Below are 25,652 nucleotides of genomic sequence, written 5' to 3'. Positions count from 1 at the left end.
CAGAAGCAGCATTCTTCCAACATGTGGAAAAAAACAGAATTGGAAATGTTTGTTCTCCCCTGCAGGAAATAACTACATGGGAAGAACCCCCCAGAAGGCAACTCTGAAGCTAACAAAGACTGCTTATAAGCACCCATAAGATAAGGAAGGGTATCCAAGCTACTCCCATATCTTCCAGAATTCTTTTTGTGTGTGTGTGTGTGTGTCAAGAAGGCTTTTGTCTACACGGCCATACTGCAGAAAATAGCCCCTGTGTAATAAATGAAGATCCCAAGGAGACAAAGAAAAGGAATAAAAAGATGATCGCTACTGTGGTTGAATGCTATTTTTTGTATGCATGTTTTTGAAACAACTAAGCTCCATTCCTACCTGTATGCAAAACTTGAAGCCTAAGAAAGCTTAAAACCTGGGGAAAACACAGACCACAAGGATTGAAACTGACACTTCGCAGGCTAGCACTGTCTCAATTGCATTTCTGATTGTAAATGAGTATTTCATAAAAGCTCTCTAAATGAAGATAAATTCAATTTATCACTACTAGATCTGACAGAGGAACATCCACTAAGAAAAATGTGTTTTTCTATTACAATATATTATTAGAAAAAACGTTTTTTTTTGTATATCTTACCAAAGACAAATCTTACCAAAGACAAGTAACAAGAAAAAAATAATTTCCATCTACCTGAGTTTGTTTTCCTGCAAGAATACTAGACTTGCATGAGTTACAGAAACAAATTTCAATGCATTCAATTTTGATCAGGAGTTCAGGAGTTTATTAATTTGTTTGAACCTGATTAAACATCTGTTTTGCTGAAGCAGGTTGAGTACAGACAGGATCATCTGGTGTTCTTAATCAATTTTGAGATTAAAAGATGCGCAATCTTTCAACTATGCATCAACATTGGTTCTGGTCCATCTGAAAAAAAAGTGAAATACAGACACCAGACCCAACAGAAAGGCATCTACTTCCAGAGCTGAAAATATTCTAAGAAGATAGTCACGCATAGCTGGTAAACATAAATTTACTAGAATTGTGTTCAGGTTTTCTCACTAAATGTGGTGCAAAGTAAATCAAACCCAAGCTGAAGACAGTAGGTATAGAACATAAAACCAGACATTTCCTATTTACGTGAACCAAAAAGTTGCAACTTTTTCTGACACAAGACGAAAACAACGTAGTTCAGGCCTATTAAACCAGCGAATGAGCTACATACCGTCAATAAAACACTTGGCAATGAAGTAATCATGAGAATCAGTTCCAAAATCATCATATTCAGACTTCCTAAATAAACATACTGAGATGAAAAAGCTGAACCCTCACTCTTGTAATGATGGTTAAAAAAGCCAGAGGAGCTGTAGCTGTGATCTCAGGCAAACGGATATAAGGTGAATTGCAGATTCAAGACCCACAGAAGTGAAAGGAAGTACTTTCCTGAGAGAAAGGAGAGCTACAAGAGTTGAATGTGGCTTAATTCCAGATTTGCAGATAGTAAAGAGCTTGATGCAGTCAAAAAACAAAAAAAACAACAGTTTATCATGCCCTCCTTCATACCACAAGAGCCTAGTGATTAATAAGCTCCATTTGGAGCCAGACACAGCTGGGTCTGGCTGGTTCTGGAGCAGCCCGCCTCTGCTCACAGAGGCCTGCAGCCCTGCTCCCAGTGCCTGGGCACGCAAGCACAGCTCCTTTATTTATTTTATTTTTAAATAACAGGTGGCAACATAAAATAAGCCCCTACTGACACACACACTGCAGGTATCTTCTCTCTGCCTCATAAAGATTCCAAAATCAGAAGCTAGCAGATAAAACTGCTTCATTCTTCAGTACAACCACCTCATTGTTTCATGCCTGCAGTGGCTTTGAAATACTAACACTGCCTTTGTCACTTCTCTCTAAATAAATACCACATACCATGAAAATATATAAAATACTGGTGGTATATTCATGGAATCACAGGATGGTTTGGAAGGGACCCCGAAGCCCAACCACTCCCCTGCCCCCAGCCCCATCCAGCCTGGCCTTGGGCACTGCCAGGGATGGGGCAGCCACAGCTTCTCTGGGCAGCCTGGGCCTCACTGCCCTCAGCGTAAAGAATTTCTTCCTGATGTCTAATCTAAATCCACCTTCTTTTGGTTGGAAGCCATTACCCCTTGTCCTATCACCACACCCCTGACAGAAGAGTCCCTCCCCAGCCTCCCTGCAGCGCCCGTCAGGCAATGGAAGGCCGCTGTGAGGTCTCACTGGGGCCTTCTCCAGGCTGAACAGCCCCAACTCTCTCACAGCCTCTCTTTGTGGCCAGATGACCTATTTATAGTAATTTTGTTATCATGACTTCATTTAACACTACCGTAAAGAAGTTAGAACTCTAAGAGCCATCCCTTAAGACATCTCCTATAAAATTGCCTTGGGCTCTAACAGGGGAGAAGGTCACAAAAATTGTTTTTGTTCTAAGAGCAAGAATAGATGTTTCCCAGGCTCCTTCTTATGGATTTCAGTATCTTAGATATTAAAGCCTGGAAGCATCATAAGCACATGAAAGCAAACAGTAAACCTCAAAATAATACAAAATGCATGCCTTTCCAGTTTTGTCTGGATTTTTTAATTAAACAAATTATTTCATATTAAAGCTCTTGTGCTACAGATTTGTGCTGCATTTACAGTTTAATCTTATACAAAGTCTTTAATGTTATTACCATGCAAACCTTAAAACACTACAAACTTTACAAGAAACAGTTTAATAGAACTATCACAATATTTGCAAATATCATACAACATCTCTTAAGACTTCTTGTCCAAAACAAATAATTTGTTTCAAATCATTCACATTAGTATCAAACAATTACAAGGATGTATTTTACTTCAGATACTGTTCTTCTAGAGGACTACAGAAGGATAAGAACTGTCAGAATTTGACAGAGGCTTCTGACTCAGTGTCTAAAACCTCTTTTTTTTAAAGCTTGTATTTCTAGTATAAAGCAGACAAAGTTGTTGCTGACTAGAGGATATTTGGCCTTGATATACGTTTATCCAAACTGCACCATGAAACTTGGCCTGTCACATGTTTCTGTGAGGAGTATGAAACTATTTAATGACTATATATTTAAGGTTTAGGGGTTTGGGATTTTTTTTTTTTTTTTGACATTTTATGTGGACAGAGGAAGACTGTCTCCTGTTTCAAGACACTGCAGCACAAGGAAACAAATATACAAAAGACAAGGGGGAATAAAATAGATCATCAAAATACAGTGTACCTTATTTATACAAATACCAATTATCCCAGCTACCTCTCTGCTTAGTAATTATTAGTTGTCTCATTCAGAGAGATGACAGATAAGGTGCCTCTTGCTGAATAAAGTTCAGACTTCACAGGTTAACACAAACAGGATATCTCAGGTATGAAGTAAAACTTATGTGGATAATACAAGATTATGCAGTTATCAAGCCTGGCACCCACAGGAAAGCAAAGGAATTTGAGAACATAGTTTACGTGAATGTATTAAAAAGGAGAGCTGTGAAGATGGTACAGGCCAATACCAACATGCAGTGGAAAAAAAAGACAAGTACAAACTTAGCTAGGCCAGCTGTGTCCCTAAAATGTTCTAGTTTTATTTCTGAGGAGCAGAGTGAAAGATTCCCCAAATTCTAAATAAAAATATTTTAGACAAGAATAGCCGTAGCCAGAATCATTGAAAATTTTTTAAACACCAAATCCTAAAAATTTGGCAAACATGATGAGGAAGCTGTTTAAAACATGTTGAGAACACGGATATTTTTGACAAGTCAATTATTTTAAAAATGTGCAGTTCTGTGAGGACTACAACATCTACCTTCCACAGATCAGTTGCTTGTGGCTGGCAGGTTTTGGTGTCTTAACAAAAATTGTAGGAACTTTATTTCTGCTATAAATTTAGCTGAAGTCAGGCAACAAAGCCTAGTGTTATGAAGGAGAAATCCTGACAGACAACATGAACAAAAACTTCCCTGTGGGAATCTAGGTTAGATTTCCATTATAATACAGGACATGAATGATACTGTCTGGATTTCTGTTACTGAAAGTAAAAAACCCTGGATGGGAATGTCCCCACATGATTCTACAATACAACTAAACTCGACATAGTTTTATAGAAAAAAAAATCCATACTTCTAGAGAGGAAGGTAAACAAAAGTGACAGAAGACATAGTTCCAAACTGAATGCACAAAATCTAATAAGGAATGGCAAGAAACAAGCATTAAGAAATGGTAAACAACACAGAACGATAAACAGATGAGGTGAGGATCTAAAGACAGGGCAGAAACATTTTTGTGTTTCTTCCTCTATCACCACCACAGACATATGGAATTCTCCAAGACCAGAATCTAACTACTAGACTAGACAGACTTTTGTCATGTTTCCATACAACCAGTCTTACAGTTTTATTTTAAAGGAACTCTAGGTTAGAAGATGTAGACAGAGCTATTAATGAATAAAGGAGAGAGATACAGAGTCTTCTCTAATTTTAGGCTCTTTACAAGCATAACAAAACCACCTGGAAAATTTTGAAAATTATTGACTCAAGCCTACATATTTAAGTATGACTCGTGATGAATTAAATGGCCATACATATACATGTGTGCCTAAACATGGAGTGAGTCCTGTTTTGTTGTAGAACTAAAATATACTTTAAAAACCATTAAAAAATACAGAAAATTAATAGGGAAAATAATATTAAGCAAAAATAAACTAACCTATAACTTCTCCCCATTAAAACTACCAAGTACTTTTCTAAAGGGTTGCATGGAGCCATCCTGGAGTTTTCACAAGAGTCTGTGGTTGAGCTGATGCTTCCTAAATGGCATATGACTAAACACTCAACAAACAACATTAATTTCTCAAACAAGAAACAGATTGAGAAAGGAGGGCACCTCAGGATAGAAGAATGAAAATAAACCAGAACAGAAGTTCTCTATTAGTTAATAAGGATGCATTAACATGAATCGCATTTATTCTCTCCTATGAATATTCATAGCCCCTAGCTTCAAACATAAGTTTTCCCTAAGATAAATCTGGTTTAAATTGATTCTCAATTCTATTCACTATTAGAGGGAATTTCAATTGACAATGTGTATTAAAGCTGAGTAAATTAGAGTGACAGAAAAGGACCATTTCACATTGTTATTAGTAAATTCTTCACAGACTCTTTTGCCAATGAAAGTATCTAGAGTTGCTTAAAATACTGACACATTACCAACAGAGAACTTGAACAGTAAATAAGAATGATAGAACACCAATAAAGAAAACAAAAGTAGGGCAAAATAACAGAATAAAGCCTTTACAGGGTAAGCAGGCAAGCTTTTTCTTATGTTAAATGACAGTATCTGAATCATCATATACCATGCTTAACTAGTACAGTAACTTTTTTTTTCTGGATATATTCTGCTTCTTTCTTGCAAAAATCCTTGAGCTAAGAGCTGTTAGATCCATTGAACTCGCATCACTAACTCAGTGAAAATGTTCCTTGCCACTCTTGGCAACAAAGCAAGCAAAAATGACAGGATCACTGACTTTCTCTGAGTTACTAATATATTCTCAAAAGAATGAAGCCCATGATATGAAGCCTTAAGTTATACAGAAGCTGATTTTATATGGGCATCCTCAGACTTGCAGTCCATATTCAAACTATTCACAAATCATTATTCGGACTATTTCTCTGAAAATCTGAAACGTACTAGAAATTTAATTTTTGAAGAACTAGTGCTAGCTTCCTCCTCTACTCCATCTCAAGTTTAGAGCTCTCCAGAGAATAATACGAAGACTCCAGAGAATACTATGAAGAAAGTTGTATTCATGAGTGGTTGTAGCTTTTCTTCAAGAACCGAAGTTTTAGTGTTGTTTTTTCTTTAAACTATTTTTTCATATCATGTCACAGATCTTAACTGTCTAACCTAAAGATGCAACTCAGAACATGTTTTTGTGGATAGCAATGCAGTAGGGTACAAGGAAAATTATGTATTTCAATTTCCTTTATAAATAACTTTTCCATTTTCATATTCAGTTATGTTGCATTTGTAAGTAACACCAAACACAAATTGTTGTACATGCACTTAAGACATGTATCTTAAACTGGTCTGTCTTTCCCTTACTTACACCTTTATACACCTGAGTTATCTAATACAGCAACTTGAAATGAGTAACAGATGACAACATCTAACAGCCACAAACTTTTAAACAAGTCTGGCAAGGCTTTAGTGTCTGACTTCATGCTAGTAGTACTTATATTCTCGTGTTACTTTCAGGCTCTACCATCACCACTGAGACACACAAGTTGACCTGAATAATACAGGTATTCTACGTGGAAATTAGTGTTGTTTAATTCTTTGATTAACAGAAAAAGTAGGATGCGAACAAGGGAGATTTTGCTGAAATTTGATTGAAGTTCCTAATTCTTTAGGATTAGCAGCAACATTAACCTCTCTTTATAGTGTCATAATAGACTTTTTGCAAAGCTTGAGGAAATGGAATTGAAGGGGATAATTATTCAGACCAACTTAGAGATTTAATTCTTCATTCAGCATTTCTAATGCTGTAAAACCAGTGACATTAACAACATTTCCTTCCTTTTCAATCCCTATCATGTTTATAGAACAGTTCCAAATTCTCTGCATATTATATTATTTAATTTTTCATTTTCAAATGTAAGAACATAAAATTTATTTTTCCTTCTGAGGAAAGAATATACATGCAAGGTTTTTGCTATTTAATCAGGGATGGTATCTTGGCTTTTAGTTTCCTGGTGTCTCCACATTTCCTTCCCCCCCCCTTCTTTGAAAGCCTTCACCATGTCACATAGCTGGTGAAAAGACATAACACAAAGACAATGCAGTACACTTTGCTTTACCATATTTGTTTAGAAGCATTACCAAATAAAAGAAATACAGCCTTCTAAATGCTGTAACAAAGAGGAAAGAGCCCAAGAACACACACTGCTATGCAAAAGAGGCTTCCTTTTTCCCAAAATGCAGTCCCAAATCTCTCTCTGAATAAGATCAGCACAAAACTGAAATATGAGCAGAGCTCAAGAGAGAGGTCTATAAACTGACTACAGGAAAAGTAAGTCTCTGGCGTACATATAGCTGACTTATACAGCAGACAGTTCTACCATTCCTCTGGGAGACATATAAAGACCTTCCATGGTGAGTATTCACAGGTTACATTTTCAAGACTTCCTCTGAACTTAAGAGCATGACAATTTTCCTTTATTACATGAAAAATAAATTATCCTGATTGCAGGATCGTAGAGGCTGGGGGTGTGAGAACTAGAAGCATCATGAGACTTGTGACAGCATCTCCAAATTGGACAATACTGAAGATGCCTGTGGCAAGCAGGTTGCCAGTCGTGCTCAACACCACTCCCTCCGCAAGAGGAAGAACCAAAGTGATGCTTTTGACAACTACTGAAGGTTGAAACCTTCCCATCCCCAACTAGCCCTTCCTTGCCTGTTAGTATGAGGTCCCTGCAATGAAGGACACCTCATACTTACATTGCAGTTGTGGTTTAATAACCAGAACTAGAATTGGTATCAAGTGTGCCCTGCTCACATCATCACCTTTCATTTTCTGTTCAGGCTTGAAGACTTGTGTCCACTGTTTACATGAAAAATCATGGTCATGATGGTATTTTATATCTCAAAATATAATTGCTGAATAATGTGGTCTTCCACAGGGAGGACTGATTATTCTGATCCACAGCAAATGCATTTTCCTCCCCTCCTCTACTGACCAGGAAGTTCTGGTGCAGCAGAGCTTGGAGCATTGGTATATCTGGCCGAAAAAGGACAGCCTGCTGCTGCTGCCATCTCTGTTATAGTCAATCAAAATGCTTCCTGCTGGAACTACTGTCTTTCACTGCCAAAAGAAGCCATTTATCTGATATATTAGAAAACGGGAAGCTGTATGACCTCCATTTGAAAAAGATTTAAATCTGAAGGATTTGAGGGAGGCCCTGCACTCAGTACTAGCAGGTAGTATTTACCTGCCAGAGAAGTAGTAAGTGAAAACATTTTACTCTGAAAGAAGCTAAACCGTATTGAATAGATGTGGAAGCCTCTGTATTTTGTATTTTACATAGGTTTTTTACTCTATATTCATTTTTTTAAATAGAGAATAGGCAATTTAAAGAAGAATATCATGGGTGACGGTGTCAAATGCTTTGCACAAGTCCAGGTAGATGATGTCAGTTGCTCTTCCCCTATCCACCAGTGCTGTAACCCCATTGTAGAAGGTCACCAGATCTGTCAGGCATGATCTGCCCTTAGTGAAGCCATGTTGGCTGTCACCAGTCACCTTATTTCCAATGGGTCTTAGCAGAGTTTCCAGGAGGATCTGCTCCATGATCTTGCCAGGCACACAGGTGAGACTGACTGGCCTGTAGTTCCCTGGGTCTTCCTTTTTTCCCTTTTTAAAACGGGGATTATGTTTCCCCTCTTCCAGTCACTGGGAACTTCACCAGACTGCCACAGCTTCTTAAATGTGATGGAGAGAGGCTTAGAAACTACATCTGCCAGTTCCCTCAGGACTTGCAGATGTATCTCATCAGGTCCCATAGACTTATGCACCTTCAGGTTCCTTAGATGGTTGATTATTAACAAATAATTAACACATTCATGCTAATCAACAAGTCATATTGTCTAAATTACAACTTATGATAAATAACTATCAAGAAATTCAAATCAGTTACATCATATAACAAATGCTGTCAGATAAATATTTTCCACTTAACAGTACTTTACACTGGTGTGCCAAAGTTGAAAAATCCCCAAAACACTTCCGTTGCATTTTACTTAAGCATCTGCTCTTTCAATGCTATTTACATATTTAAGAGGATACTTCACATCCAGTGGTGTTCAAGCATATAAGCTGACACATTAATACTTTTTCCAGCTTCCCTCACACAGTGAGGCACAGCACCCAAAAATAATATTCTTATTCATACATGTGGAGTAGTCTGGAAGTACTTTGGACCTGACAAACATAGCAGTAAGAGAAAAAAATTCCAAATAAGTTACCGGGCCTGTAGAACTGAGGCTATATACGTAAACTGAAATGTCGCTAATGAATCTTTGTCTCTTGTTAGGATGCTTATGGAACTCATGACATGCAAGTTCATTATGTTAGAGAAGATTGTGCCAAAATCCTTCTTTTTTTTTTTTTTTTTTTTTTTAAAGTAAAAACATTTTGTTAGGGATACCTCAAATGTTAAGAAAAAACAGCAAAACACACACTATTATTCCAATAAAATACAGAAGTATTTGCAGAACAGTTTGATCAGCGGTCTTTGTAATTAGTGATCCCGGGCAGGATGCCACCATTTGTCCTACAACATTCCTATGAATCCCTAAAGAAAACGACAACGTATCCCAACAGATTTCCAACTACATACTTCTCACACGAGTTAAAAAAAACTGCAGACATTTCAATATTGTTCAACTACAAAAACATTTTAGCTATGTTTTCCATAGACAGGTTCTACTTAGCTTCATTCCTCCAAAACAGACAATTCCAACTCAGAGGAGCAATCCCAGGTAAAAAAAAAAAAAAAAAAAAAAAAAAAGACATCAGTTTCTTGTGCCTTAGTCTGTGATACCACCTGTCACATCTGTTTTTGATTTTAGTCACAAAAATCTGTTTCAGTCAGCAAACAACATGAAAATTCCCTTTTTATCATATGTTTATTCTGCAATCAACTACTTAGAAATAAAACTAACATTAACTCCCGTATTTCCACATAAGCATTCAGTGCAGCTACATTCACATTTCACATGTAGCATTTATTCTTGTGCAGTTAAAAGCAGTGAAGACAATACAAAGCATCTTTCATAGGCTGAATAGACTAAACCCGCCAGATTTACCTGATATATTAAAAAAATCAAGATGAACTAAATATTACAAATTTACATTTCTGTCATTGTAGGACAACTGAATCAATGCTACCGATAAAATCACAACTGATTTACACACTTTAGAAAGATTAATCCTAACCTTTTCTTTAAGGAGAGATGAAACAGAGCAAGATGAACTACCAGAAAGTCACCCTGAATTGTGAGAAAGTTCTAGTAGTGAACCATAACTGAAGAACTTCCAGAATCAGAAACCACAGTCCAGAAGATGAAAACAGTTTACAGGAAAAAAATAACCCCCCTTTACTTAGCACACACTAAAAGCAGAATTTGGCAATGACATTGATACTGATACCCTGAACCACACAGGTGGTGTTGGCTGTGCTTGGTGCAGGGCACCTTCGTGTTTTAGGGAAGATGCTTCAGGACAGCTAACAGCAAACAGAAATGTGCTGTATGATCAACTCTCATACTCTGGGACAAGATGGTCTGTATTTCAGAACATTCAGAAATATTGTTAAAAAAGTCTGAGCCATTAAAGTAAAACCTATATAAACAATTTTTCATCCTTGACAGTTAATGCAGCAGCACATATGGCCTCAGGAAGAGTTAGTAATCAATCCATTGATTCAAATGCAAGACAATAAGCTCCACCCTGTAAAAGAACGTATGAAGCAGACTAGCTGTACACTCTGGCAGTGAGCTGATAGCCACCTCATAATAGAGCAGCAACAAAAACAAATTATTATTTAGTAGTAAAACAAAAAGTGGGGAAAAAAAAGCAGAATGCAGCAAGTACTATGTAAATTATAAACAAAACCTCTTCCCATATACTTGCTTTTACTAATTCTTTACAATATTCAAGCTTTTGGTAAATAAAAGATTAAAATAGTTAAAAGATGAGAGGCAGAGCTACACAGAAAAAGGTAAGATAAAACAGGTAAAGCTCCCAAAGGTAAAGAATTCTAAACCTCTTCAAATTAAAAATGTTTATACCAGGTATGTGACAGTAACTCCGCAAATATTTGTAATGGACTCGTGGTTGGCAACTGCTAAAACTCCAGATTTTAATACAAAGATTCTAATATTGTCAGAACATAACATTGTCAGAACAAAAACATGTTTTTTTCACTTGGGAATCTAATTATTATGAAAAGCAAATACCAAAGCATTCCTGTTGGTGTTGACTATTTATACTTTTTCCCACCTATTTTAAATAGGGTGACCTTCTGATGTGTTTTCACCAGTACTGAAAATGAAACAGGATACTCCATAGACCAAAAGGAGTAAGAAAGGAAAGGGAAAAGGAAAGAAAAAAATATTATGCAGCTTTATGTATGTTAAAAATTCCAGTGAATAAGCAAGCATTATATCAGCGTTATTTCTTGACTGAAACACAGCATACCTGGTAAAGTAGTATCTTCAAGTATGCTACTGACCCTTGACTGCTGATTCGGTATGGACTCAGAAGCTGAAGAACTAGCTGTTGATTCACCCTCATACCCCTGTTCACCATCCAAGTGGCTTTCTGGCAATCACCCACTCAAAGATATCCAAACTACCTGCTGTTTTCTACAGTGTTTGAAACATGAGTAAGCCAAGAAACATATTGAATGTCAGTCTTTTCCACAAATTACATATAAATAAGCAGTTATCCTTAACAAGTAGATAAGAGTCAAAAACTACAAAGAAGGTCTTGAAAGGCATACAAGAATCAACATAGCACCATCTCCCTTCTCTTCACTAGAGTAAGACTCCTAAAAAACTACCAGACTTTTGCATACAATTCTGTTGCCTAAAAAAATATCATAAACATCAGTGCAGTATACCCACTTCTTAACATTTTTTTTCATATTTTAGTAATGCTGTTTTTCAACACAGCTGGTCCTGAGTAAACAGATTTAAAGATTCATCTATTTCAAGACTATAAAGGATTATTGTGATTATCTAGTCTGACTTCCTGCAGGGCACATGCCATAGAAACTCACACAGATTGCTGCAACATACTTCCTGTGTGATAATGCAGCTACGGATCATTTAAAATGCAATTCAGTCTTGTTTTAAAGATACCAGTAATATAGAAGTAACTGCTTTCCATAACTAAGTTGGCCTCATTGGTAATTATCCTAATGATTAAAAGGTGGCTTTTTTTTCTACTCTCAATTTGTATGGCTTCAGTTTGTAAATACTGAACTTTGTGCCTTTTTTTTTTTTTTTGACAGAACTAACAGATTGTGGCATATATTTGACAGATTGCCTCTGTTAACAATGATCTGGGTCATTGATCACTGATCAAAGGGAAGTAGTTGAGTCACCATCCCTGGAGGTCTTTAAAAGATGTTTAGATGTAGTGCTTAGTGATATGGTTTAGTGGAGGACTTGTTAGTGTTAGGTCAGAGGTTGGACTCTGTGATCTTGGAGGTCTCTTCCAACCTAGATGATTCTGTGATCTACCCGAAACCCTCCTTCCACATACCTATTTGTAAGTCATGAATAGGCTAACTCCTCACTGGACTTCTGCAGTTCAAGGAAATAAATCTACAAAGTAATTTCTTCACACTACTCGATATAGATCAGGCTTCCGCTGGAATATTATTCTCAGCTCTGTTTTCTCCCCTACCCCACCCCACCCCACCCCACCCCTTCTCTCTTTGTCTCTTAAACACTGAGAAAGTGTGGATAAATAGGTGATTCTTTAAAGCAATGAGAACATCCAGAATATAGTAGATACGCTGGGTTTGATGTTTGGCTGCCTAGTCTAGAAAAAACAAGATTTAGGAAAACAATTTAAATCAAAAACTTGCACGGAACAGGAATGGAGTCATTTCTTCTTGTCCAAAACAAACAGAGTGAGAAATAACAAGCATCAAGTCAGGAAGACTAAGCACAAGCTTCAGAATAAGTCTTTAACAGTATGGGCCAAAAAATACTAGGCTTTGAGAGGTTGCACAATATCCTTTAAAAAAAACAAAACAGGCAAGACAAGCACACGCTGGAAAAGCCACAGTTAGAAATTAACATGTCACAAAGGGGTTAGATGGACCAGGCAACCTTAAGGCCCTCTCTACGTATCCTCCCTCTACTTTCGAGGCTCCCCTTCCTGCCAGCCCTTTCCTTGCAGCAAGTAATGCATCCGTTCTGAAAAGGACACAAGCAGAACCAGTGGCTGTTAATCACATTATTTATTTCATACAAAGAGATTTTCAATTATTCTCCTCTTTTGCCCCCTCAAGATGGCTTCCTGCCTATAAGGGCAAGACTTATTACCCTCTTAGCTATCAAAATCAAGAAAAAGGCTGATGTTCAATGGGTTAGTCATAATAATGTTTCATCATATTAAGTGTCATTGCACCTCAGGACACAAACACCATCTGTAGGTCCTTTCTATATTTGGATGTATTAGAATAAATGCTGTTTAAATGAGCCAAGTATCTGACAGAAACTATACAATTTCTGAACTAATCATGATTTAAGTTTCCACTTTTGCATCATCAGCAAATTTATGAAACTGCACCTTTTTTTTCCTCATTTCTATTATGAGCCTATTGAATAACACTGAGACAAGAACTGCAAGTCCTATTACAAGCAGCACCTCTGAATAACCGTATTTTCATCTACTTTGTTATCAAATCAACCATTTAAAAACCATTTAGTACGTGCTATATTTAATTCTGTACTGTTAATTTCTTTAATCGTAGTGCCAAGGGAGGATTAGCTAATGCCTGCAGAAGCCCACATTTACTGTTAACTCTGTCAGTGCAACCTGTAATTGACTTCAGGATGTACATGGTATAGGGTTCTGATAAATCAGTGACAATTTCTGAAGAGAAGGCTAACACTAGAAAACGGGGAACCTTGGCTATAAAGTTTTAAGATTTGCAGTCACGGAAAGATAGTTGTCCTGGGACAGCCAGGACATATCTGGAGAACACCTGCTATAAAGGATGTTGATGAGATATGGACTGAACAAATGGACTGTAAGGTGAGTGGGATGTTGACTGGACTGCCAGGCTCAAAGGGTGGATGAACATCAGCAGCACATCAGCCAACTTGTGACTGGTTCCTAACAGCATCCCTTGGTGTATTAACACCTTTATTAACGATCTGCATACTGGAATAGAGCACACCCTCAGTCACTTAGCAGATGACACTACACGTGGGGGCAGAGGGAGGACAGGGCTGCTATTCAGAGGAGCTTCCTGGACAGGCTTCCCTGCCAGGCTGGAAAAACAGAACAGAAATAACCTCACAGAGTTCTCCCAAGGCAAATGCAAAGTTTTCATCATCTGGATGCAACGAGGACAGAGAACAATTGTACAGAAGACAACCTGGTGATCCTGGTGAAGAAGCTGAACAGAAGCCAGTAGTGCTGCCCTTGCTGCAGAGACCAACCACATTATTACACATACTGGGCTGTATTAGCAAGAGGATAACTAGCAGGTCAGGGGAGGCAATTTTTCCCAATTATTCAGCATTTGAGGCACCTGGAGTATTTACCTGTAACCACCTAATTGGAAGATTGTGCCTAATTGGAAGATTGAGAAAAAAGGGATCCAGATTCTTCTCAGAGATATACCACAACAGGAATAAAGGCATCACACACTGGAACTTCCTACTAGATAAAAGGAAAACATTTTTAACTTGTAGGTGTGATTCGTGGAAGAACTCTACAACTCAAAGCAAACGAGTTATAAAGTAGGTATGTGGTTTCTTTTGGTGCCGGGCACATACAGGATAGCTGCCAAAGGCATGCGCACCTTAACATGGCAACTTGCTTTGGTTATAATGCAGTAAAAAGTTACATATGCATGAAGTTTCCCAATACACCTATACATACGCATAACCTATCCCCGTTTTGTATTAAAATTAGCTCCAAGAAGTCATTTCCATAAACTGCTCCCATCTGCGCCTGCGCAGTGCTGTCTGGTGGTGGTCGTCCAGGGGTCATGGGGATGAAGTCCGATAACTCCTCTTTATCACCACTAGTTGACCCCCTGCATTTTTACAGACTCAGCTGCTCCTTGGCCCTTGTCCAAACCACAAGGTCCATCTCAGTTGGTTTTTGAGACAGGTTCCCCATTTTTGTCAGGAAACATCTTCTGTGAGGGGCCCTGAGACTCCTTGTTTCGGTTAATTTGCACAGTAGTAAGCAAAGACACTCAGCAATATCTATTTTAATGCAATTAAACAAGCCTCCATTCTTTCATTCCTAGCTTTAATAATTACAATTGTTTTATTTAGAAATCATTAATACGATTAAGCAAGCCCCCATTCTTCTATCCCTGGCTTCAAGTGATCAACATGTAGAACAGGCTGCTGTCCAGAGAGGTTGAGGCATCTCCACAAACACTTAGAAGTCCAAGGGACAAGTCCCTCAGCAACCTGCTCCAAATAGGACCTGTTTTGAGGAGGAAGTTGTACTTGTAACCCCCAGAATTTTCCTCCGATCTGCATGATTCTATGATTCTGTGCTTGTACAACTTAAGAAACACAGAAGTAAAACTGTGAGCCGTGAGACAATCCTTTGCCTCATTCTGTCCAATTTTTCAGACCAAACTGTCATACGTAATAAGCACAACAATAACCAAGTTCCACAACAGAAGCGATAACCTATAACATCTCTTATTGGACTGCTATCAATACTATAAAAACTCCTTTTACTAGTAACCACTGATCTGTTACACTGAAGTGTACCATTGAGTACAGCCAGCTTAATCCATCAGAAATACATGTTGCTAAGAAAATCAAGTAGTCTCAACTGACAGTAGACTTGATTGTCTGATCCTGTTGTCTTCTTTCCATGCACTGTGACTGGCGCTTGTACAGCCATGCAGGCAGCCACATCAAGAATCTAATCTGCCAGAAAAACGGCAACAGGATTCAAGATGGTTAGCATTCAGCCAGATAATTCCACAATTCCCACTGCACAGCCACACAGACGCTAGTGTGCACAAGGGCAATAAGCTTAGTACATTATGAAGCCTGGTTTCTCATAGTTTATTTCTGTCTCAATCACCTTCTGCTTCACAATATGGCTGAAATAACACTGCAGTCCCTCCTATGGCAGGAGCAATAAAATTGCATTTCTTCCCTCTACACAGCCACTCCTTTTCAAGAAAATATTTCTGTTTGACTGAGTTAAAACTGGTAAAGAAATTCAACATACTGGGGCAAAGAGGTAGAAGAAAGATAGCAAAGGGACTGTCTGGAGCATCCAAAGGGCCAGGCACACCCATCAGAAGGCCCTGGCCAGCCCAACTCGGGGACCTCTAAAGGAAGATGACTCATAAGTATAGCTTTCTCTTCTCCTCTAATAAAATGGGAGAACTCTGTCAGAAATAGTTCTTCAATGCACAATAATGCTCTCAAAGAAAAAAAGCAACTGTGTCAAACATAGCATCATCTTGTAAGAATACACTGAGATAGTACCATTATTTGCACCAAAAAAAGTCACACGCAGTATGTGTTTCAGTTTATTGTCTGTATGTACAACAGTTCTAGGTTGTGTTGTCATTGTATGTGGTTGTGTGTGTGTGCATGCCTGTGCAATGCTTGTGAGCTACCCAGTTATGTATTTTCTGGGTCCGCCTTATACAGAACCTGGAGAATAGAGCAGGAAGAAAGAACCAAGGTATTAAAAATTATATCTTAAAGAGGGTACGGCTTTTCTAGAATAAAGCCAACAATTAGAAAATACTCACTTTAGATTGCTTCATGCAGCAGATTTTAATTTTTGAAGAAAATGTGCCCCACTCCTGTCCTTCCTCTTTCTGCAATCATTTTAATACTAGTATTCTCTACTTTAACACTGCAATGTTATTGGTTTCAACAGAAATATCAAATCACAATTATGTTATTTCTAGACTACTATGCTGGTAATAGAATAACTCTTAAATGCTGTCTAGAATACTTGCATTTCTAACACTTCTTCTAATGTAGATTTATGTGATGACAGCCAACAGTACTATAGTGAGAGCTGACATGCCTGCAATTATTGTCAGATCTGAGACAGCAAACTCATTGCAGCTACTTCAGAGTATGACACCAAAACTCAACAAAAAGCCTAGCTGGTTTATTAAAATCTTCTTTCTGATTCCAAACTTGTCAGCAACGCTGCTAGTTCCCCTAAAACAAACTGCCATTCTGTTTATATTCTGTAATACCAGCTCAGACAAAAGTTGACAGAAAACCTCTCTGGCTTGTATCTTAGCACTGGATTGGTTGCAATGTTCTCCTCTTTTGAGAGGCAAAGCAATATCCCCATTTCACCATCTTTAAGGTCCTCTTGAAGTAATAAAAATAATAAATGCTAAAATGCTCTGTATGTCACTTTCTGCCAGAAAAGTGAATCTTCCTGAGATTTTTTTTTTAATTGCAAGAAAAATGAATTTATTCTGTTTGTTATTCTACTTGTTCCCTTCTATAACAGCTAGACTTAGAATTTAAAAAGAAAGTAGTTAGGAAAGTAAAAAGTACACAAAAAAATCAGGTAATAGGAGAAAATATATTAAAGTTTCATCAAAATAAAGACTAGTAAATGCATCAGTGAAGCTGGCTGGGAAAGTAACTGATAGAGAACCAGGGAAAGGGAGATAAAGAGTTGATGAGAAGCTCAGATGGAGAGCCTGAGAAAGAATCTGGCAAATGACAAACGATGGAAGAAATGGGGATGCTTAGCTCCATGTACATAAGTTCAAATAAAAGTTTCCCAATGCTTAGTGATTTCTTAGAGATTTTTTTATTATTATCATCTGAAATCAATTCAATGTTTATCATGAGTTCTGACGGTTGGTATTCAGAGTCCAGTGCTGTACTATGTGACAAGTCAGTTCTGAATTGGCACAAGTCTTTTTGAGCAGGGTGGAGTTTCATGTCTTCAAAAGCATTGTATGCCTAAGTAATAAATACCCTCTTAATTAGAAGGTTAGTCTTCTTTTTCCACATACTTTGGAAATATTAAAAGATATACTATGTCTACACAAGATCCAGCACACAGACCGACAAGGTCCAAGATGGAAAGTTTGTAACCAACTACATTTAAGCAAAAAAAAAGATACCATTTATACAGAATACCTTGATTGTTATTTGCTGTTAGAAAAATCCAGCAGTTAAGATTTTTTCTTCCCTCTTCCATTCTTTCCACACATACCATAATTGTTTTTATTCCCAGTAAATTAAATAACTCCATTAACTCTACCAACACAATCACAAAAAACTGTCAATACACCTGTGTTTTTTTTCCAGCTTCCTTTTCCTTAATAAATACACAAGACCAACAACATTAAAAAGAAACCTCTGCTAGTGTTATTTCCTAGTTTCCCAGAAAATAAGTTAACTTCCTTTTAGTATATGAGGAAGTACTATACCACATTTTAGAAATTCATTAAGCCATGTTTAAGTAGAAGGCTTTTAAGCACATCCTTCTAATAAGAAATCCACAAGTCCATTTGACAGTATTAGTAAAACCACTTAAAATCACTGCATACTCACTAGGCAATATTTTTGTCAGCAGAGAACCTGCAGAGTTTATCTCACTGTGGAAGCTAACTAGCCCTGTGCACTTCAAATTCAATTTGAGCTACTCAGGTCAAGTCAAATTCTGAGAACAAAAGTGTTACTACCTTATTCCTTAAAAATGGTAACTCAGTATTTCTTCAGTATGCACTCTGGCTAAGATTACAAGGTCATATATAAAACAAAAAGACCTTATTAATTATTATCCCAAGTTCTGATGATATATTATGAAAAATGAAGGAGCAGAAACAGATGGATTTCTAAAACAAAGTCATGGCCTTCAACCCATTACTGGCCTACCTTCACTCGAAAGCAAATATCAAATGCTAACAGCAAGAGAAGGTATGGAAAAGTAATAGCACAAGGAGCACTACTAGGATTTTATCTGTTGAATTAGAAAACACATGCAATATGTGCACCTGCATACAATAAACTGAGCTTAAGCTATCCCATAGAAGAAACCTGCAAGCACTACTCTTAAATCAAAGACTTGCAGTAATATAGTAATTATAAACCTGTATCTCTGATTACCAAAAATGTAGCCATTCTATTAAAAGGTATTAACCATCAGATTAAACGAAATAGAAGCTTGAACTCCCCCTTATCATTGCCAACTGCAGTGCTGGACGGTGCAGCAAAGCACAGTGCGGGAGCAGGTGACTGAGGACCAAGAGACAACCTGCCTGCTTCAGCAGCAGTGCCAGCTCACGTCAGCTTGAAAAGTCTAAAGAGATATTAAAAAGCAGTCCCCACTTCCTCCTGAAAGGATGCAGTCTCAGCTTCATTTCTGAATGTCTGCTCTTGCACAGACTACAGAGCAAACATTCACAAATTCCCCCTCCCCTCTAAGGACATACCTAAAGAATAACCATGTGAACTGAAATCTGCCTCATCAACTGTGATTTAATCTAGATTAAAGAGCTGTGGAATGGCAAAGTATATAAAAGACACCGTTACCTCCCCTGCTACCTAAATGTACCTAAATGTAAAATGACAGTAATGAACTCGGCACTCAGCACCTTCCTAACATATGAAGTGCTTCCAGCTCAGGGACACTGCAGAATTCACACATACCTCAGCAAAACAGAGCAGAAAGAGAATTAATATAGTTATATTAGGCCTAGAAAACCTCATGGGATGTCACGTGTGCATGCGGTTTTCAATGCTGAGGGTAGGACTTGGTGCAAAAGAATGGACTTCAGATACCACTTCGAAAAAAATATATTTCTTTGGAGCCAAAGCTATTACCTCTCCCTCCCTCCCAGAACAGGGGTTCCTAAGTTTACTGCGTCACTGCACTGCTTGCAGTACGGCACAGAAGCCGCCCTCAGCCACACGGGTGCGGGAGGAAGCGCTTGGCCAAGCCCCTCAGCGCTTGCCGTGCCCTTTGGACCTGTCAGCAGCAGCAACACTTGTTGGTCCCAAAGGAAGACTTGAGACCACATCGACTGAAAGCCACCGATACAAAGAGGCACGCTTATAAGAAAATTATATAATCCTACGCTTGATTTATGTTTCCATTACTTCAGCAACAGTTTTCTTGATTTATGTTTCTATTATTTCAGCAACAGTTTTTCTGTAGCATGTACTGTATCTCATCTGAACACATCGGCTCTGAAGGTATTAGTAACAGTAAATACTGACACTAAAAAGGAATGGATATTTGTTTCCTAAATTATAGAGGCGCCCTAAATTCATTTTTAGAATTAACTTCTCATATCATCTGATGGGCTTTTGTTCCAGGAGTAAATGTGTAGTCATAGAATCTTTGCTCTCACTGTAAAGAGTAGTGATAGCAACTAAAAACTGAAATCAAACTTGGCAGTGTTTTCCTAATATTTAATTAATAATTATGACAAAAATCAAAGCTGTTATCTATAACCAAATCAGCTAGGGCAAGGCTCTCCTCCTAAATTCAAGAAGAAAGAAAAAGTATATAAAGATAAACACCAGAAATTTGAGAAGCTACTTTACAGTTTGCATATAGAAACCTCTCCTACTTTCTTTATATCCCTTTTATTTAAGCAACCTTTGTGTGTAAAGCAGAGTATCATAACTTCTGTTAAACAATGAAACTTGAGGAAAGAGGCAGAAGAGTTTCTGAAAGAACTCATTTCTCCAATGGCCATGAATCACTGTTAGCTCAAAACAAAGACATAACCAATTTAAAGAAGCATGTAAGTGTAAATTTGGTTTCTGAAGGTAAAATTTGTATTTCTTCCCTTTTTTTTTTTCATTCCATCATTCACAAAAACAGATGTTATGAGAAAATCACTCAGGAGAAAAATCAAGCGCTAAAGAAAATGAAGAGAAACATTAACTGAAATTAGTCCACACTCCTGCACGTATGCTTTACAACAATTTTTTAATTGCATGACCACATGCAGAACCCCTTTTTATTTTTACCAATTAAAGATCAGCCATTCAGATTTTCTTTATCCCCTGTGACTCAACGTATGGTTCCTAGTGTTTAGCTTACCACAAACTATTCAAACCTTACCATAAAGGCAGACATTCCCCATTCTGAAGGGTTCTACATAACATTCAGCATCCAAGGGCTTCAAACCTACAACAGTTTTGTCAAAATACACGAGACTAGAGATATCATCTTGGTTTTGCAGAGAGATTTCAATACAAAAAGTATCCACTAATTTTGTGTGACTAGCTTGGGATATCTTCTATAACATCTTAACAAAAGAAAGGAGGGAGCACTGCATTTTCTTCATTTTAAGAGCATTGCTCCCCCTTTCTGGAAGTCTTTGTCACACTCCTTATTCACTGGAGAACAGCTGGGACAAATGAGGGAAGAAGGGGGGTTGCAGCCTCATTACCACACACCATATGGCAACTGACCACAAAGCTAAAGGTCTCACCATACACCTTAAAGAAAAGGCACATTAAACTGAGAACTGTGGCATTCCCCTGGTTCTTGAATGCTTGCCTTTGAAAGCCTACTTACACTTTGAAAACAAGTTTTGTTTTCTCCCAGTTATCTCTACAGCATATCCATAATCATGTGGCTAGAAGTTAAAGAGAGAAGGAAAATGTCCTTAATAATTGTATTAAATATTTTAATTTCACTGTAATACCTTACATAAAACTAGTATCTATCCATTTGCCAAGCTTACCATGGAGTTTTTTAAATAAAGATGCCTTTTTTTTCCCTTTTGTTTAGGAGGACACAATAATCAACAATCACTTCCTGCCCAGTCAAATGCAACAGGGCAGAGAGTAATCAAACCTGGCAAGCCAAGCGCTAGCTGTTCACTGCTGCGGCAACACTGTTCTGTCTGCAGCCACAAGGCTTCCAGTATGGCTTTACATGTGCTAATTCTCATAATCCTGGTTTAATGGGTGGAAGGTGTGGAAAACTTTGTTACCCACTCCCCTTAGAAAACATATATGTATGTTTTTATTATAAAAATATGAAAATAACTATTATTAATTACAACTAATACATATTAGTTACCTTCTCCTAAGTCTTAAGGATAGAAACAACAGAAAGTAACAAATCAGGCTAAGAGTGAAATATGCTTCTTGATACCACATGGACAGTGCCATACAGGCTGCCAAAAGGACAGATGTTCTTTGCTTTTCTATTAAAAAAATATCTGTCTTCTGTAAGATGAAATCCAACAAACTGTCTTTTTAGTTCCAATAAATACCCACTAGGGATGATCAGTCTTTTTTTCTTCTAAGCTGTAAGCACGCGGGCAAGCTCGCTCGCTCAAAATAGCCAGATTGCTAGTTTCCCCTACCTACATTTTCCCCCCCTTCTCACATTTTCCATTCTTTAAAAAGAAAACAAAAACAAAACTGCCACAGTTCTTCAGAATATGTCTTTGGAAGCCCCACTGTTTCAAATGCAATTCCTGTCGTAACACCATATTGGGAACAATCCAGATGAGCCTCTCCATTTGTTGATGAGGAAACCCTCAAATTCCTGTTTGGAATTTTGGACTGAACCCTTCTTTCCCTGGTCTTAGCTAAATTTAGCATTTAGTTCATTTTCTGTACAAAAGAAATGGCTTGAAAGCATCTGCAAGTCAGCCACTGCTTTCCCATCACTAATTTTTCTTTTGTTCAGAGCTGATGTTAAACCAGCATTCAATAAACTCAAAGTCCCTCTTTTAATATGTCCATTGCACTTCATGTGGATACTGTAACACTGTTTGCAACATATGGCAGACTGGACATTGTTCTAAAAGGAAAGGCTCTGTTAACTACAAGCTAACTAGTATTTCAAAAATTGAAAACGAATCTCAAAACAAAGAAAACCTGCTGTGAATTTCAGTATTAGGAAGGTATCTACTTATTCTCTTCTATTTACCAAAATAAAAGAGCATATTACAATCTCCCATATCAATGACCAAATAACATTTCCTTTACAAAGCAAGAGATTTTAACGCCCTGCATACAACGTGTCAGAGTAAGACCTGTCAAGGACACCAGAAGGTGACATTTATCTTTATTTTTAAAATCTATTAAAATCTATTTATCTCCATGATAACTCAAAACATGTATTTCTCCCATACAAAACATACTAAGTATTCATCTGACTGTAAAATGGTCAGCTTTTTGTTATTACCATCACTTTAAATAATTTAATACTTAATTGAATTAAAATAATTATTTTAAATACATAAGAACTGGCTTGTTGATCCCAATCACCTTACATGATATCATGAATCTCTGTGGAAGAATAAGAAAGGTGACATGTACTGCATATACTGATATTATATTGTTCTTTAAATTAAAAACTATCCATATACTCCTTGGTCTTCAATGGCAAATCACTTTCAATCCAATTATTGTATTTCTTCAAATTTTTATGATGTAAGACTTGCTTACAAACTCATTTTATTCTCCTCAAAATTATGCCTGCTTTAATTCTTCAGAGCTCCTAGACTTCCACAAGTCACTACAAAGGGCTGACTGCATTAAATTTCTTAAAAATATGGAATCCAAAGAGAGCAATTATGGGAACCGTTTATAATCTTAAAATATGAAGCCCTTAAACTGAACTTCAAGTTCATGCTAAAAAGGGGAGATGTACTGAAGCTGACTGCATTTTGTGGTAGTGACCTAATAAATATCAAGTGTAGATTCCTCATGAGGACTGTTCCACTGAAGAAGTGTAGAATTCATGACATTCACTGAAGACCTCCAAAAACCCATGCATAATACATTTAAGTAAATGCAGTTGTCAATTGAACAATACACAAGAAGGACTTCACCTGACTTTCCAAAGACAGCATATCTAAGCTGCATAAAAGCCTATGGTTCAGGGTACAAAAACTTCTAACTGCTTAACATAATGAGTAGAAACAGTGACAGAAAACACATTGACACTTTATCTCTGGCTTCCACTTCCATGACCAAACATGACAAATGATAAAAATATCCACCTTACATATACAGCACTGAAGTGTTCATCATGCTCCAAATCATTCTGTGCATACCCTTCACAATCCAATCAAGAAAAATGTTCAAGTATTTTCCAGTAATCAAATGACAAATCAGCTAAAAGCCTTTGATTAGGTTGCTAAGCAATCAGATGTTTTCTCAGTGTACTGTTCCCTTTGAGAAATCGAAGAAGTAGATGCTACCAAAAGTGGAAATAATTATTCTTTGTTTCCTTTGTGTTTGGTGCAGCACTGAAGACTATCAACTGTGACTGACTCAAACTCACATCTGAGATCCTGGCCACTCCATGAAGACCCACCCTTCACTGTAACCAGGGAAAGATTAAAAAAATTCCAAAAATACTGCTGAATATCAGAACCTATGACGACTGAGTCTATTAGCATCAAGCTGTGCCAGGCAAGCTCTTAAGGCTTTCTAGATGTCTCTTTCACAGTGCTTGAACAGTCACACTACAGGATTTTCCTATCTGCAGGTAACCTTGAAAATGACTCAAAAAGAAAAGGCAACCACATACATACGTGCAAGACTGTCTCTGTACATACATCTCAAAGTACAAATACTTGACCTTGCACAGAACTACATGTATGAAATATGCTTAACATTATCTTTCCATCCTGGACATTCAGAGGAGACCTTCTAAAGTAGAATTCAGACACGTGTCTCTTTTAGATAATACCACACATTTTTTGGTCTACAATGTTTAGGAAATGGCATCAGCACTGATTTATCAGTTTATGATTTTATCAGTTTTGAAGTTAAAGCCATATCACTATGCAAAAATGTCTCAAAATATTTCAATATAAGATCAAACTACACTAGTGATTCAGTAAAGGACATTTATTTTCAAAGATGAGCTTTGAACTAATGCTCCTACACAGTTGCCAGGGCCGTCTTAAAACACCTAGATCAGGTTCAATTGCACCAAGTCCTTTTACCCAGTCTCTTTTACCAGATAGGAACCTCAGAAGACTTAAAAATAGTCAACACAAATTGTGTTTCAGACTCGGCAAAAAAACCAAACACAACAAAACCTCCCTCTATTCCCAATAGCAGTAGATCTTATTCCTAAAACTAAACCAGAAGTAATTTCACACTCTTCCCCGTGCTCCCCTTCTGCTTAAAAGTAGGGAATTACATTTATTGATCCAACCAAATTCTAAATTGGGCAGTTACGTTTGGTCTCTCTACAGTCATCTGCAATTTCAACAGAAATAGTCCCCACATCACATCTTAAACTCTGAGGATTTTTTTTTTTTTTACTGTTAAAATAGCTACTATGCTCCACCTGTGAGTTTCAGTGATCTCCTTAGCTGACTTAACAACTCACAGGAGTCTTGTTTGACCTAATTAACTAAAGCTGACAGAGAACTTGCACATTCTTTGTTATTTTTGTACCACTTCTAAATAAATCTTATCAACACCTACAGGAAAAGAGAAAGCTATTCACCTTATTGCTATTATTCTTCTGTTTCTATGGAAGTCATACACCGAGCTAGGCAACTACACAACAGCTACACACATGCATTTCACCATAACAAATGCAATTTTGCATTTTTATACGCCTCTGTGCTTGCAGAAGTCTCTCCTAAAGGTTAGTTCTTGCTTTTCTGCCCTGTGTTTGACTCTTTGGAGTAGTCACAAGAACAAGCTCATCTGCCCACATTGGTACCAACACTAATTATATTCTTCTTTCCTCTCCCACTCCATATTAAGTGCAGTATCAGGGAAGAGAATCTCTGACTTCTTTTCTTTGTAAGCCTTTGTAATAGTAAGAAAGGACAAGTAGAACCACCTTTTAAATTTCTTAGGCTTGCCACAAAATGAAATAGGTATCTT

General features: G+C 37.4%; 1 protein-coding gene across 1 annotated transcript in view; it reads right to left on the bottom strand.

Annotated features, from left to right (window-relative positions):
• Nucleotides 1-25,652, bottom strand: part of DOCK3 (dedicator of cytokinesis 3) — a 216,089-nt gene that overhangs the window by 149,906 nt on the left and 40,531 nt on the right.

Source organism: Cygnus olor, chromosome 10 (genome assembly GCF_009769625.2).
Source record: "Cygnus olor isolate bCygOlo1 chromosome 10, bCygOlo1.pri.v2, whole genome shotgun sequence".
In the NCBI taxonomy this organism is placed as follows: domain Eukaryota; kingdom Metazoa; phylum Chordata; class Aves; order Anseriformes; family Anatidae; genus Cygnus; species Cygnus olor.
The sequence above is the reverse complement of the archived record's forward strand: the minus strand, read 5'-3'. Positions and strand labels throughout refer to the sequence as shown.